General features: G+C 47.2%; 1 long non-coding RNA gene across 2 annotated transcripts in view; it reads right to left on the bottom strand.

The window, feature by feature from the left end:
- LOC113595181 (uncharacterized) overlaps positions 1 to 12632 on the bottom strand; it is a 123537-nt gene that overhangs the window by 11699 nt on the left and 99206 nt on the right. The gene's annotated exons all lie outside the window — the stretch shown is intronic.

Consider the following 12632-nt stretch of genomic DNA (forward strand, 5'->3'; position numbering starts at 1 on the left):
AAACAAGCTGATGATTAAGAATATATCGATTTCTTGACTTGAACTTCAGCGCTAACATACCAGAGGAGTCCACGAGCTTGTGGGTGTCTGTGTGTGTGTGTGTGTGTGTGTGGACACATCTAAGTACGAAACCACAATTTACTAAAGTCACGGGGAGTAGAGCGATACTTCATACCCTCCGAAACTTTCCGTTTTGACCTAAACATTTCATACGCGCTTGTCATCATGAAAAGTATCAATTCTGTTCGCTCCGTATTACAACAGCGTTCCCTGGAGCGTGGGGACTCCCCACGGGTGGGGTGCTGTGTGACTTCACGCGATCCCCACAAGGGACTCTAGAACGTAGAATCACATGGTGAGAAATCTGATTTCCTTTTCAATTCTCTTTCAATCCCTTCCATTACAACAAGGGGGGGGGGGGAATGTCATTTTGAGGACAGAACCCTTTACATTTGCTAATACCCACTTGAACCTGGAGAGAGACCCGGCCTTGAGCCCAAAACCTTTTGCAGGAGTCAGAATCTAGAAAAGTGCGTGTCTACAGCAGATACCTTTTGTTTTACTAGTTATCGGAGTCCCGACCAAAAGTACCATAATAATAGAGATTTTTAATTCCTCATGCGAGGAAGGCCGGGGGCGGGGGGTGCAGGGCCACTCCGGGCTTTTTCAGCAGCTAGCAAATGTCAGAGACCTTGGGCATTTCCACTGGCCTTTCCTGACTGACTGCGTAATGGGTGACTTCAAACACAAAACCCTCAGACATTAGCCTTGGGAACATGATGAGTCAGGTGGTTAAGGTCGTTTATCTGGGAGCTCTCCTCGCTGGCTCTGAGCCCCCTGTCTCGGGGCCCAGGACTGTATCTCATGCTGACCTTGGTCCCATCACAGGCAAAGCGGGGAGAGGAGTCAATATGGCTCAGACTGACCAAGATTCTGCGATCCAGGCAGGGTCAAGGCTTCCTCGTGACCCCCGGGCCGACAGAGCTGTGTTTATCTTGCCCGTTGTCCTGTCCCCACTGAAAACACACCGACTCCGTCCCAGAGAGCACAGAACCTCTTCTGTCCCCAGAGCCCTCCTGGGCACCGCACTCTGGACCTGTTGTTGCTGTTAGTATGGAAAGTGCAGCGCAAACGAAGGCAGCCCCAGGACAAAACGCAGGGCTGGCTCCTGACCCAGGACAGGCTGTGCACAGCTTGAGAGCCAGGACAGACAATTTTTCACTGCTCCCGGGCCCGACACTCCTGTAAAAGAGGAGTTTTTCTGAAGAACTGACCGGTGTGGGTGGGTCTGAGTGTGACTGAGTGTAGGTGGCCCTCAGCATGGAGTCTCACGTCTTTTGTTTCAAAGTAAACTCCAGGAAGGACTCTCAAGTCCACCTAAACCTGTTCCGCGCTGGATAATTTAGGGGAAGTTTTTTTTAAGATTGTTACAATTTGAATCACAAAAGTTCAAAAAGAAACGTGACTTCACTGCGCATCACAATGGCTAAGATCCCTCTAATGAGGCTGAACAGCATTGGGGAACAGCCCTTTTAATGATGAGGTAATGATGGTAATGAATCCTCATTATCCTTTTGGGTCAGTAGAAATGGGGGCTTGTTTTCATGTGTATTTTCCCTTCAGGTATAACGTGCCCGTTTTTTACTCAGTTGGTACCATTCACTCGGATTGGCTTACCAGGCGTTTTGTTGAACTTCATAACATGACTCCGTGAATTCTCAGGAATTTAATGTTGGAGGCACCTTAACTCATAGGCCGATGATATCCTGAGCAACGGACAGGCGATTGTATTTTAAGAGAAACGTAGCCAGCTCGCAGGCTGCCATTAGTGAGCCCCAGTTATGCCCCAAGCTTTGTGCTGAAACTCGCGGCCATGACAGCAATCACGAGAGGGGCTCCACTTGACAGATGGGATCTCAAAGGACATTGAGGGGGGGCTTCTGTAGAGCTTTTCCTCCCTTGAATAAAAAAAAGAAAAGGAAGCAAAAAAAAAATTTTTTTTTAAAAAGTGAGCAAAACAAAAACCATCTGCCTGCCTTTGAATGGAAATAAGGTAAGGATACGATTGATACCAGGAGCTCTGGCAGCCATCTTGTGACCATGAGGACAGGAGGCTCAGGATTAAGCGATATGCAGTGTGTAGAGCAGAAAGCTAGAGTGAGCTGGGGTCCTTGGAGACCAGGGAGATTTGCTGAACCAAAGCTGAAACTGCCCATCTTCAGGCTTTTGGGTGTTTTAAACCTTTTCTGTTTATATTTTAAGGAAAATGTTTTGCTCTGTTATTTTAGAAAGATACAGCATATAAGCAGTGGGGAGGGGCAGAAGGGGAGGAAGAGAGAGAATCCAAGCTGGCTTCACATTTAATGCAAAGCCCGTCGCGGGGCTTGATCCCATGACCCTGTGATCATGACCTGAGCCGAAATCAAGAGTCGAACACTCAATCGACTGAGCTACCCAAGTGCCCCTAAACCTTTTTTGTTTAAAACCTGGTTGAGTAATCTGTTACTGTTACAAGGCAGCATCAGAAGATTCACAAAGGAGCTGATCTAAGTGTGAAATTCCAAAATCTTTGATTTATGTGAGGAAGATAATCAAAGGGCCGGCAGCAACTTTTCCTGAGACCCTAAAAATGCAAAATACAGAACACCGTCCGTGTCAGGTAAGCATGAGACCAGCCCAGTACAACAGTATCGTCTTTCCCAGAATGAATTCCAAATGCTGTCTCCCCCCTGCGCGCCTTGGTGAGTGCTACTGTGTGTTCTCATGACACGAGTGGATGGATACCCCGGATGCTTTTGCTCACGTTTCAGAACTCTCACCTGGATCTGTAGAGGGGTCACTCCGTGAAGACACACTGATGGACGCAGACAAAACCAGCGATGTGAGGGACTCAGTGGGTGCAGGGGTCTGGCTGACCTCTTCCTGCCTCGTGTGGCGGGTGCCCAGACCCTCTACCACCAATTGTTGGAAGTTCCCATGAAATATACACACGGGGGCACAAATAAATGGAAAAATGCCCCATGCTCATAGGTGGAGTTCACAGACAAGTTCATATCGCTATAATGCCCACATTACACCAAAGCTCTCTGTAGATTCAATGCAATCCCTTCCAAACGTCCAATGAGATTTTCCACAAAAATAGTAAAAACAGTCCTACCATTTGTACGGAACCACAAAGGGCTCCGAATGGCCTAATTACTCTTGAGAAAGAACAAAGCTGAAGCATCACACCTGATTTCAAAATATATCACAAAACGATAGTAATTAAGCCAGTATGCTACTGGTATAAAAACAGAAATGTAGACCAAAAGGACAGTATTGAGAGTCCCAGAAATAGACTCAAGCATATGTGGTCAAGTAATACTTGACGAGGGATCCAAGAATACTCAATGGCGGAAAGAGAGTCTTCGATAAAGGGTGTTGGGAAACTCGATATTCATATACAAAAGGAGGAAACCGGAACTCTTACACACCCACAAAATCAACACAAAATGGATTAAAGACTTGAGGGTAAGACTTGAAACCATAAAAGTCCTAGAACACAGCATAGGGAAAAAAAAGCTTCTGGACTTTTTCTATATGAAACCAAAAGCACATGCAACAAAAGCAAAACTCAGGAAGTAGGGCCATATTGGACTAAAAGCTTCTGCCCGGCAAAAGAGACAATCAAAAGTGAAAAAGCAAACTAAGAAATGGAGAATATACTGGCAAACCATATATCTGATTACAGGTAAGGGATTAATATCCAACATATATAAGGAACTCATACAACTCAATAGCCAAATCACTGTCACCACCATCATCATCATCCAAGTTAAAAATGGCTAAAGGGTATGAGTAGACATTTTTCAAAGAAGACATACCAATGGCCAAGTACCTGAAAAGATACTCAAAATCAATAATCAGCAGGCAAATGCAAGTCAAACCACATGAGATATTATCTCACGCCTATTGGAATGTTTATTATCAAAAAGACAGATTACAAATGCTGGCGAGGATGTGGAGAAGAAGTAACCCTGATGTTCTGTTGGTGGGAATAAAAATTGTGACAGCCACTAGTCAAAATTGTATGGAGGGTCTCAAAAAATTAAAAATAGTATTTCTGTATGTATCTCTAAAGGAAATGAAATCACTATCAAAGGGATATCTGCCCTCTCATATTCACTGCAGCATTATTCCCAATAGTCAAGGCATTGAGGCAACCTAATTGTCTACTAACAGATGAAAAGATAAAAAAAATATATGGCAGGTAGTCCAACGTCAGCACAGGTCATGATCTCGCGGTCTGTTGGTTCAAGCCCCGCATCAGGCTCTGTGCTGACAGCTCAGAGCTTGGAGCCTGCTTCGAATACAAACGTACATTTTTTTTCCGGTTCACAAATCTCCATCCCTTCTCAGAACCAGGCAGACATAAAGCGCAGGCGTTTCCCGAGTGGGAGCCCCCCGCCCCGAGCTGAGTCTCCCCCTGCAGCCACGGGCGGGGGGGGGGGGCGGACGCCCCCCTCAGACTGCCACGCCCCTTCCTTCACCGCCCGATCAGAGTCGCGATTTCGTCAAACAATCGCTGCAGGACAGGCCGGGAGGGTACGAAGTGGGGCGCTTCAACGCGCTGGATTTTAGACGCCTTTACCGCACCGGCCGCTATGAAAAGGGCTGGGAAACGCCGCCGACCATCGCGCAGCCGGGCGGCCCAGAGTTGCCTCCACGGGGCCTCGGATGGTGCGGTTCCTCCGGCCGCCGCGGGGGGTCAAAAATAACCCACTTCTTCCCGGAGCGGTGAGCAGCCAGCCAGCCCCGCGCCAGGCGTCCGGCAGGAGGCAGCCTCGTGGCTGCGCTCGGGGACGCGCGTGCACATTATCAGTCCGACGAGGCGCCGATCCATCCGGAGCCGCCCCCAGACCCGGCGGAGCCCACCCCCCCCCCCGGAAGGAGCGCTCGGAGCCCTTCCTCCTCGGCTCCGGAGGTCGCGCTAACCGCGCCGCAACCAGCCTTGCTGATGGATGAGCGCTTATCTGAGCCGGACAGTGGTTCGAGCCTGCGGTTTCGGGACCGCGTGAAACGCCACCGCGCCCCCCCCCCCCCCCCGCCGACCCCAGTGCGTCTTCCCCCGCCTCCTCGTGGGGGTGGGATTGGTGGGGTTGGCACCCGCTTTCAGGCAGAGCGGACCGGGGAGTGGGGGGGAAAGCGTCTCCACTCCAGGCAACCTGAGGTTTCCTCTGATTTGCATCCGTGAGAACAGCCCCAGCCCTCCCTCCGGCCAAAGCACTTCGTGGATGGCACCGGGGTGGCGCGAAGTCACCTGCTGCCCTCACAGCCGTGCAGCCTCGCTCTCCATTTAGCATCTTGCTCCGGTCAGTGCAATGGTCGGTAATGACCTGGGAGTCTGCGGGCTTCAGTGCTGACCACGGATGTCTCAGGAAGGTTGGGCGAGTTTACACCTGCTGGGTCTCCCCACTCACCACGGAAACGCCAACTGCACTCCGACCTTCCCCAAGGGCCCTGGAAACGTCACAGGAAGTGTGTGTGCAATGCACTTTAAAAATTCCAAGTAGCTGCAAGATTTGAACGGACACTTCCTGCGGACCTGGGGTTGTGAGGCCCGCCCACCCAGGGAGGGCAGAGGCCAAACTCAGCCCTGTTGTGACCTCTTGGGGCCAGGGACAGCCGGGGACGGCCGGGAACAGCTGGGGACAGCCTAGAACAGAGAAGAAAACGCAGCTCACGATTCTGACATCGTGATGCTGTTCCTAACACACATCTCTTCACATCTCCCTGCAAATCCACGCGTATCTGACACACTGAACATAAATGTGGAGCCTGTGAACAGAACACGACTTCTCTCCCGGCCCCTTGAAACGCATTGACGGGGATAACTTCCTTCCCGCTCCGGCACCAAAGGCCCAGCAGCCCTCCATGGCCTTTATGTTCACAATTACAGCGTAGACCCAACTTGGGTTCATTTAGATGCTGATCGTCGTTTCCGTGCAACTTAAACTTCAGGGGAAGAAGGCAGAGTCCGTTGCAGCTTAATTTCCCACCGATTACACTAGAAACAGGACAGAAGACAAGAACAAAACAAAAGCAAATAGCAGAGAACTCTGGGCACTGAACACCTGTCACTGTTCACCCCATCACTGCAGGGCCCCGCCAGGCCCTCGCCCGGGGAGTCACAGCCTTGTCCGGCACAGCAACTCACAAACAGCCGTGGTCCCTGGGCCTCCGGCCTCTCCAGCCTCTTCCAGCCCCGGTAGAACGCTTTCCTGCAGTGACCTGCGTTTGGCAGCCTGGGGAGACGATGAAACCACAATGCAGGGAGTTCGGTCCAAGGGAAGACGGGAGATGGGAAGCACCGGGGGGGGGGGGGGGGGTCAGTCCCCTTCCTGCCTCTCCCCCACGGGCCACTCTGAGCCATGGCTTCCCCTGGCATCCCCTCCGGGAGGCCCTGCCCGCCAGGGGGGCGCAACAGAGCAGCTTACGTGCCTCCTGCTGCTGGCGGGGGCCCTGCGCGGGCATCAGGGAGCAGGACTGGGTGTGGGGCACACAGCACAGCACCTGGCGCTCAGGCCAGGACCACGGGGAGGAGCGCGAGGCAAGCTGCAAAATGTAAAAGGAACAAAAAAAAAAAAACCACCTTGCAATGGAGATAAATAATATTTTAAGGCGATATTTTTTTAATGGCAATGTTTTTTAATCACCAAAATTGGCCCAAACATATCTATGAGGGACAAAGTATCAAAGAGTTAAACAAAGGCAGAGAGGGACCCTGCCCCTGCCCCATCCACCCCCCCCCACCCCACCCTCCCGCAGGTCATACTCGTCCCCACCCAAACCCAAACACAGCAGGTTAGGGCTGAGCTGGAGTCCGTAGGACACACACACACACACACACGCACCCAGCACGCACTCCCACATGCAAACCCATCTGTGTGTCAGATTCCGCTCAGGAAGAAGAATGTGAACTTTCCATTAGAGCAAATAATGGGTTTGCACAGTTAATCAGCCTGAATATTATTCCATTATCCACTCATAATTAGACCTGGCTACTGATCCAATTACCCAGGTCTCAGATCTCACCTTGAGCTGTGGAAGCCATTCTGCCATTCCCAGCGTGCTGTGACACTCTTCCTGGCCGTCAGGAGAAAGCCACTAGAGCTGGGGGACCTGAATCAGCCTAAAAGACCCGAGGGGGACCTGCAGATAGCAGGGAGCCCTTACTTTCTATCAAACCCTAAGTAATCACAGTACGTCGTCACATGCTGAGCATTGGCCAAAATTAGAAATAGTGGGTTGATTCCCTGAAAAACGGAAAAGCTTGTCTGTCGTTCAAAGATAGGGAGTTATTTACAGTATTAAATTCATCATCTTTTTGTATGCTGTGGTTTTAAATTTTTTTAATGTTTAGTTATTTTTGAGAGAGAGAGAGAGAGAGACAGAGCGTGGAGAGGGGAGGAGCAGAGAGGGAGGGAGACACAGAATCCGAAGCAGGCTCCGGGCTCCGAGCTGTCCGCACAGAGCCCGACGCGGGGCTCGAACTCACAGACCGCGAGATCATGACCTGAGCCGAAGGCGGACGCTTAACCGCCTGAGCCACCCCGGCGCCCCAGAAGATAAATTTCTTAAATGCAAATACTTGTCACCATACATGTTAACATGCCGTGTTCTTTTTCAGCATCAATTTTTTTTTTTAGTGATCTTGTTTCCTGCTTACGGTGAACGTCGTAGGATCATGCTTGCATTCTGTGTTTTAAAAACTACGTACAGGTAGTTGTACTGTTTATTGAAACATTCTTCCAACACCACAACTCCTGATGACTAACAAAGTAGTTTCTGATCACTGAGTGTCAGGAGACTGCGTGGCAGGGTAGAGGGAGCGAGGGGTTTCTGCTCGATGCCTGAGCTGTCATGAATAAGGGAAATGAGTGGGGAAGCAGCAAAGTGGGGATTTCAACAGCATCATCTACGATGCCTTTTCTAAATTTATGCCCAGTGACATTTACCCCTTTCAGTGCATCGTTCTGTGAGGTGTGACAACTGCATTGTCTTAGAGGGCCACTACCCACAATCCAGCATGGGAACGTCTGTCCGCCTGAGTACTGGCACACAGATGCTAATGTTCACGTCCCCAAAGTGGAAACAACCCAACAGGTGGATGGACAAAAGCTGCCATGTTCACGTAACGACCGACCACACAGCGATTGACAGAAGCACACTGTTCACGTGCACAATGTGTGTGCATCTCAGGCTCGTTAATTACACCGGATGAGAACAATTTTAAAAAAAATATTTTATTCTATCGTTCAGTTTATATAGAATTCGAGACAAATCATATCCAGTGTTTGCTTGGGGATGGAGTATGAGAAGGATAAGGTGCATGATGAAACATTTGAGGGTGCTGGGATAGATATGTTCATTTTTGTGCACTGTATCAAAGGTTTTGCGGATGCATACGTACACCAAAACCTCAGATCTTACGCTGCAAAATATGCAACTTGTTGTGTGGCTATCATACCTCGGTAAAGCAGTCAAAGCAAGAGAATGAAGGAAGGGACCATAACAACAAACAATATAGAGACACAGCCAAAAAGCTGTTTTAGAATGTTCCACCCAAAAACAGCAGAAAATAATTTTATGTTCAAAAGCACATGAGATATTTGTCAATTTCTATCGTAATCTTGACCACGTGACAAATGTAGACATATTTTACAGAAGTCACGTAAAGTGTGTTCTCTATGATAGAATGAACTAGCGTCAATAATAGAGTGACATGTGAATAATCCTCGAATACAGAATTATTTATTAATTAGTTAATTATTAATTAATATTAATTAATTTATTAATTATTAAAATTGTTAATGTTTTTCTTTATTTTTGAAGGACAGAGAGAGACAGAGCATGAGCGGGAGAGGAACAGAGAGAGAGGGAGACACAGAAGCAGAAGCAGGCTCCAGGCTCCGAGCTGTCGACACAGAGCCCGACACGGGGCTCGAACCCACAAACCGCAAGATCATGACCTGAGCCGAAGCCGGATGCTTAACCGACTGAGCCACCCAGGCACCCCTCGAATACAGAACTTAAACAGTAAACTTCTAATTGGCTGATGGGTTAAAGAGTAAGTCTCGGAGAAAATTAGAAACTATTTTCCTAGTATTTTTAGTTGAATCTGCCTTTTTAAGATAATCTGATGATCTCTGGCTTTTATTTTGGGAGCTTAGAGTGTCTACATGAATTTCAACAATAGCCAAATTATGGCTATTGGAATATAGGGAATATATTCCAATATATTGGAGTAAGAGAATATATTCCCTTTTAAGGGCCCCTCGATGGCTCAGTTGGTTAAGTGACCTGATTTTGGCTCAGGTCATGATCTCACAGTTCATGAGTTCGAGCCCCAAGTCGCGCTCTGTGCTGACAGCTTGGAGCCTGGATCCCGCTGCAGATTCTGTGTCTCCCTCTCTCTCTGCCCCTCCCCTGCTCTTGCTCTGTCTCTCTCTCAAAATAAATAAAACATTTTTAAAATATTCCCTTTTCTCTCTCCTTTGTTGTAGGGCCTCCAATTATATGTATGCTTGGCCACTTGAGAATTTCTCGCTGTTAACTAATGCTCTGTATTGTTTTCAGATTTCTTCACTCTTAGGGTTCCATTTTTGAACAGTTTGTATTGATACAGCTTCACTTGCATTAATCTTGTATTCTCCCTCAACATCTATGTCAAACCCTGCCTGATATATTTTTCATCTCAGATACTGTTACTTTCATACCTCAGATGTGATCTGAAAAACAAAAGTAATTTTACTTAATATGTTCCATTTTTCTTATAGTTTCTTAGTTGTATGTGATAAAGTTACAATAATTGTTTTACTATCTCTGTCTACTAATTCTGTCATTTTGAGTCTATTTTAAATTATTGATTTTTTTCATTTCTTCAAATCTACATTCTATTATCCTGTTTCTTGGCTAGACCTGAATTCTGAGGATGTATTTTTAATCATTTTATTATTGTCACATCTTTTGTGCTGACAACTCAGTCAATTTACCAAGAATCACTTCAAAAGTCACCAGGTCCGCTCCAATCACATCAGAATGCCAGACGGTACTCGGTTGGAAATAATAATGTCTATCGTAAATGCTCTGTGAAGTCCTCTTGGAATAATAACAGAGCGTCTCCAGATATTTTGGATTGCCCGCTATGTTAGTGAAAAAGTTGTGTAGCGTTCCCGAGATAGTGATGATAGTTATTAGTACTATCTACTCTTCCCTGGGGAGCAACATGATGAGATGCTAATTCCCGACACCCTCTATTTATGCAGCAACACGTGATTACTCCTGCCCTATTAATCGTGAGCAGGTGGTATGCGTGTCGTAAGGTGGGGGGGCCCATGGCGGGAAGCTAGCAGACATAACGTCTACGGCACGTGGTTAACCACCAGCACCCAGCCTACCATGGGTTTCATCTCCCACAACCTGCCCCTTTGGGACGGCATGGATTTCTTCTTGTTCTGTTAACCCAGCATCCATGCTCCCCACTTAGGACCTTTGAAATCTTTCTTCCTTCTCTCCAAGGCAGTCCTTTCATCCAGACATCCCCCCGCTTATCAGTTCATTTCTTCGAGGTCCATGCTCAAATGTCAGTTTATCCGTGAGGTTTCCTGATCATTCCCTCTTCAGTGACTGTGTCTTCACCGCAAGGAACCTTCCCTGTACCGTCCTCTCCTTTGTTTCCCTTCATATTTAGCCGCACCTGACCTAAAACACTTACTTGTTAATTGTTGAAATGGTTTTGCTCCCCTACATGTGTGCACACACGTAACTATATAAACTCCCGAGGGAAGGATCTTTCCCATCATGTCCTGATTCCTGGGAAAAGGACCGTCACGTGGTAGGGACTCAATACCTGGCTGTTGTAAGAAGGAAGGAGAGCATAAATTAACGAACATCTAATACAGAGACTCAACTCACACCCCAGTGACTGAGCCGACCTCCCTTCCTCTCCCTCGGCTGCCTCCAGGAAAGACACGAACGTTGTATTTTATCACCTCCTTTGACTATCAGTTGCCTTTCTAAGAGCACTTGTCCCCAGAAAGCTGAATGAAAGTAAGGGGGCTGCAGTCTCCGTGAGGAGCTGGGGGGACGGGGTTACCACAGCAATGGATGCCCCACAAGCAATTTCAACAGCAAACTGTCGATTTTGCCGCCCGTCTTCTGTCAGCCTGCAGTGCCTTGACCCATTTTACACCATTTTAGACACACAGATACTGTCCTTGGTGATGTCAGTCCAGGGCTCTTACTCTGCTGCACAAAGAAAGTGGTGTGTGAGTTGTGCCCAGGGTCACCTTTTTCGGCAGACCCAGTAGTATTTTGCGGCTGGACTCTTGCCAAACGGTGAGGACACTGGGGTTACGAATACCACCACCTTGAAATATATATATATGTATATGTAATATATCTGCATCAATCAGTAAGTCGATTTTTGGATACAGACACACAGATCTAGACATACATGACATATGGGGAGATACAGACGATTTATAGATTCAGATGCTGATGCAGATGTAGATATTACCAGGTCATTCTTTCTACAGCATTTTGATTTTGATGGATTTGATAAAGAGAATAATTTATTGAGAAAGAGTACTTACTTCCTTTTCAAAGGTTGTTAGAAGTAACAGAACTACACGGCAGAAGCCCCCAGGTCTAACCACGTGTGCCCCTCCCAGCACTACCCCTCATAAAATAAATCTGGGCTTGGGGCGGCCCCAGGGCACTTGTCTCGATCAGGAAACAAGAAGATTCTGGAGGGCGACGGCTGTGGTCTAGTTGCTGCAGTAAAAAGGCCTCAAGATGCAGAGCCCCCGTCACTCTGTCCCTTCCTCAGATTCTCATCCACCAGGGGTGAGTGTGGGTGGAAAGACACGGAGGCCTGGCCCCCACTCGGCTTCTTGGAAGGAGGTAGGTGTGCAATCAAGTTCTCATCCACGGCTTGAAAGGACAGCTTCCTTTCTGTGCATTATTTTATCGCTCCCTAGGCAACCCCGTTCAAAGTACTCTCATCTGGCCTACTTTTAAAAAATTAGATGTCCTTCAAATCACTTTTAATCTGTAGAATTACTCCCCACCCTTTAAATTCCCTTAAATTGATCTGTTGAAGAATCTGAACTTCGTGACCTATGATATTTCCCAGACCTGCAGTCTGCCTTTTCTCTTTTTTTATATTTCCCGAAGCCTGGCACTTGGGTAAGGCTCGGGTTTCCTGTATTTGGAGTAAGTATAGTTCATGTTTAGCAAAATTCAAGGTGCAAGTTTACCTGCTTTTTAGTCTTAGCAACCAATGATGCTTAATGGCTAAATTTATTCACTCATAGCAAGCTATGAGATGGATATGTAATATATATGTGCTAATATACAATAATAAATATGGCATAAGAACGTATTTATAGGTTTGCAAATAAAATATAGAGTATATAAATAGTATACGCTACCTGGCATAGCTATATATTGATATATAATCTATCTTATTTTATTTTATATCATATTATATAAATGTGTTACCTGTTATATAGTATGTTAAAATTAAATATAACATAGAACAATGGGGCACCTGGGTGGCTCGGTCGGTTGAGCAAACGACGTCAGCT

This window comes from Acinonyx jubatus, chromosome D3, assembly GCF_027475565.1.
Source record: "Acinonyx jubatus isolate Ajub_Pintada_27869175 chromosome D3, VMU_Ajub_asm_v1.0, whole genome shotgun sequence".
In the NCBI taxonomy this organism is placed as follows: domain Eukaryota; kingdom Metazoa; phylum Chordata; class Mammalia; order Carnivora; family Felidae; genus Acinonyx; species Acinonyx jubatus.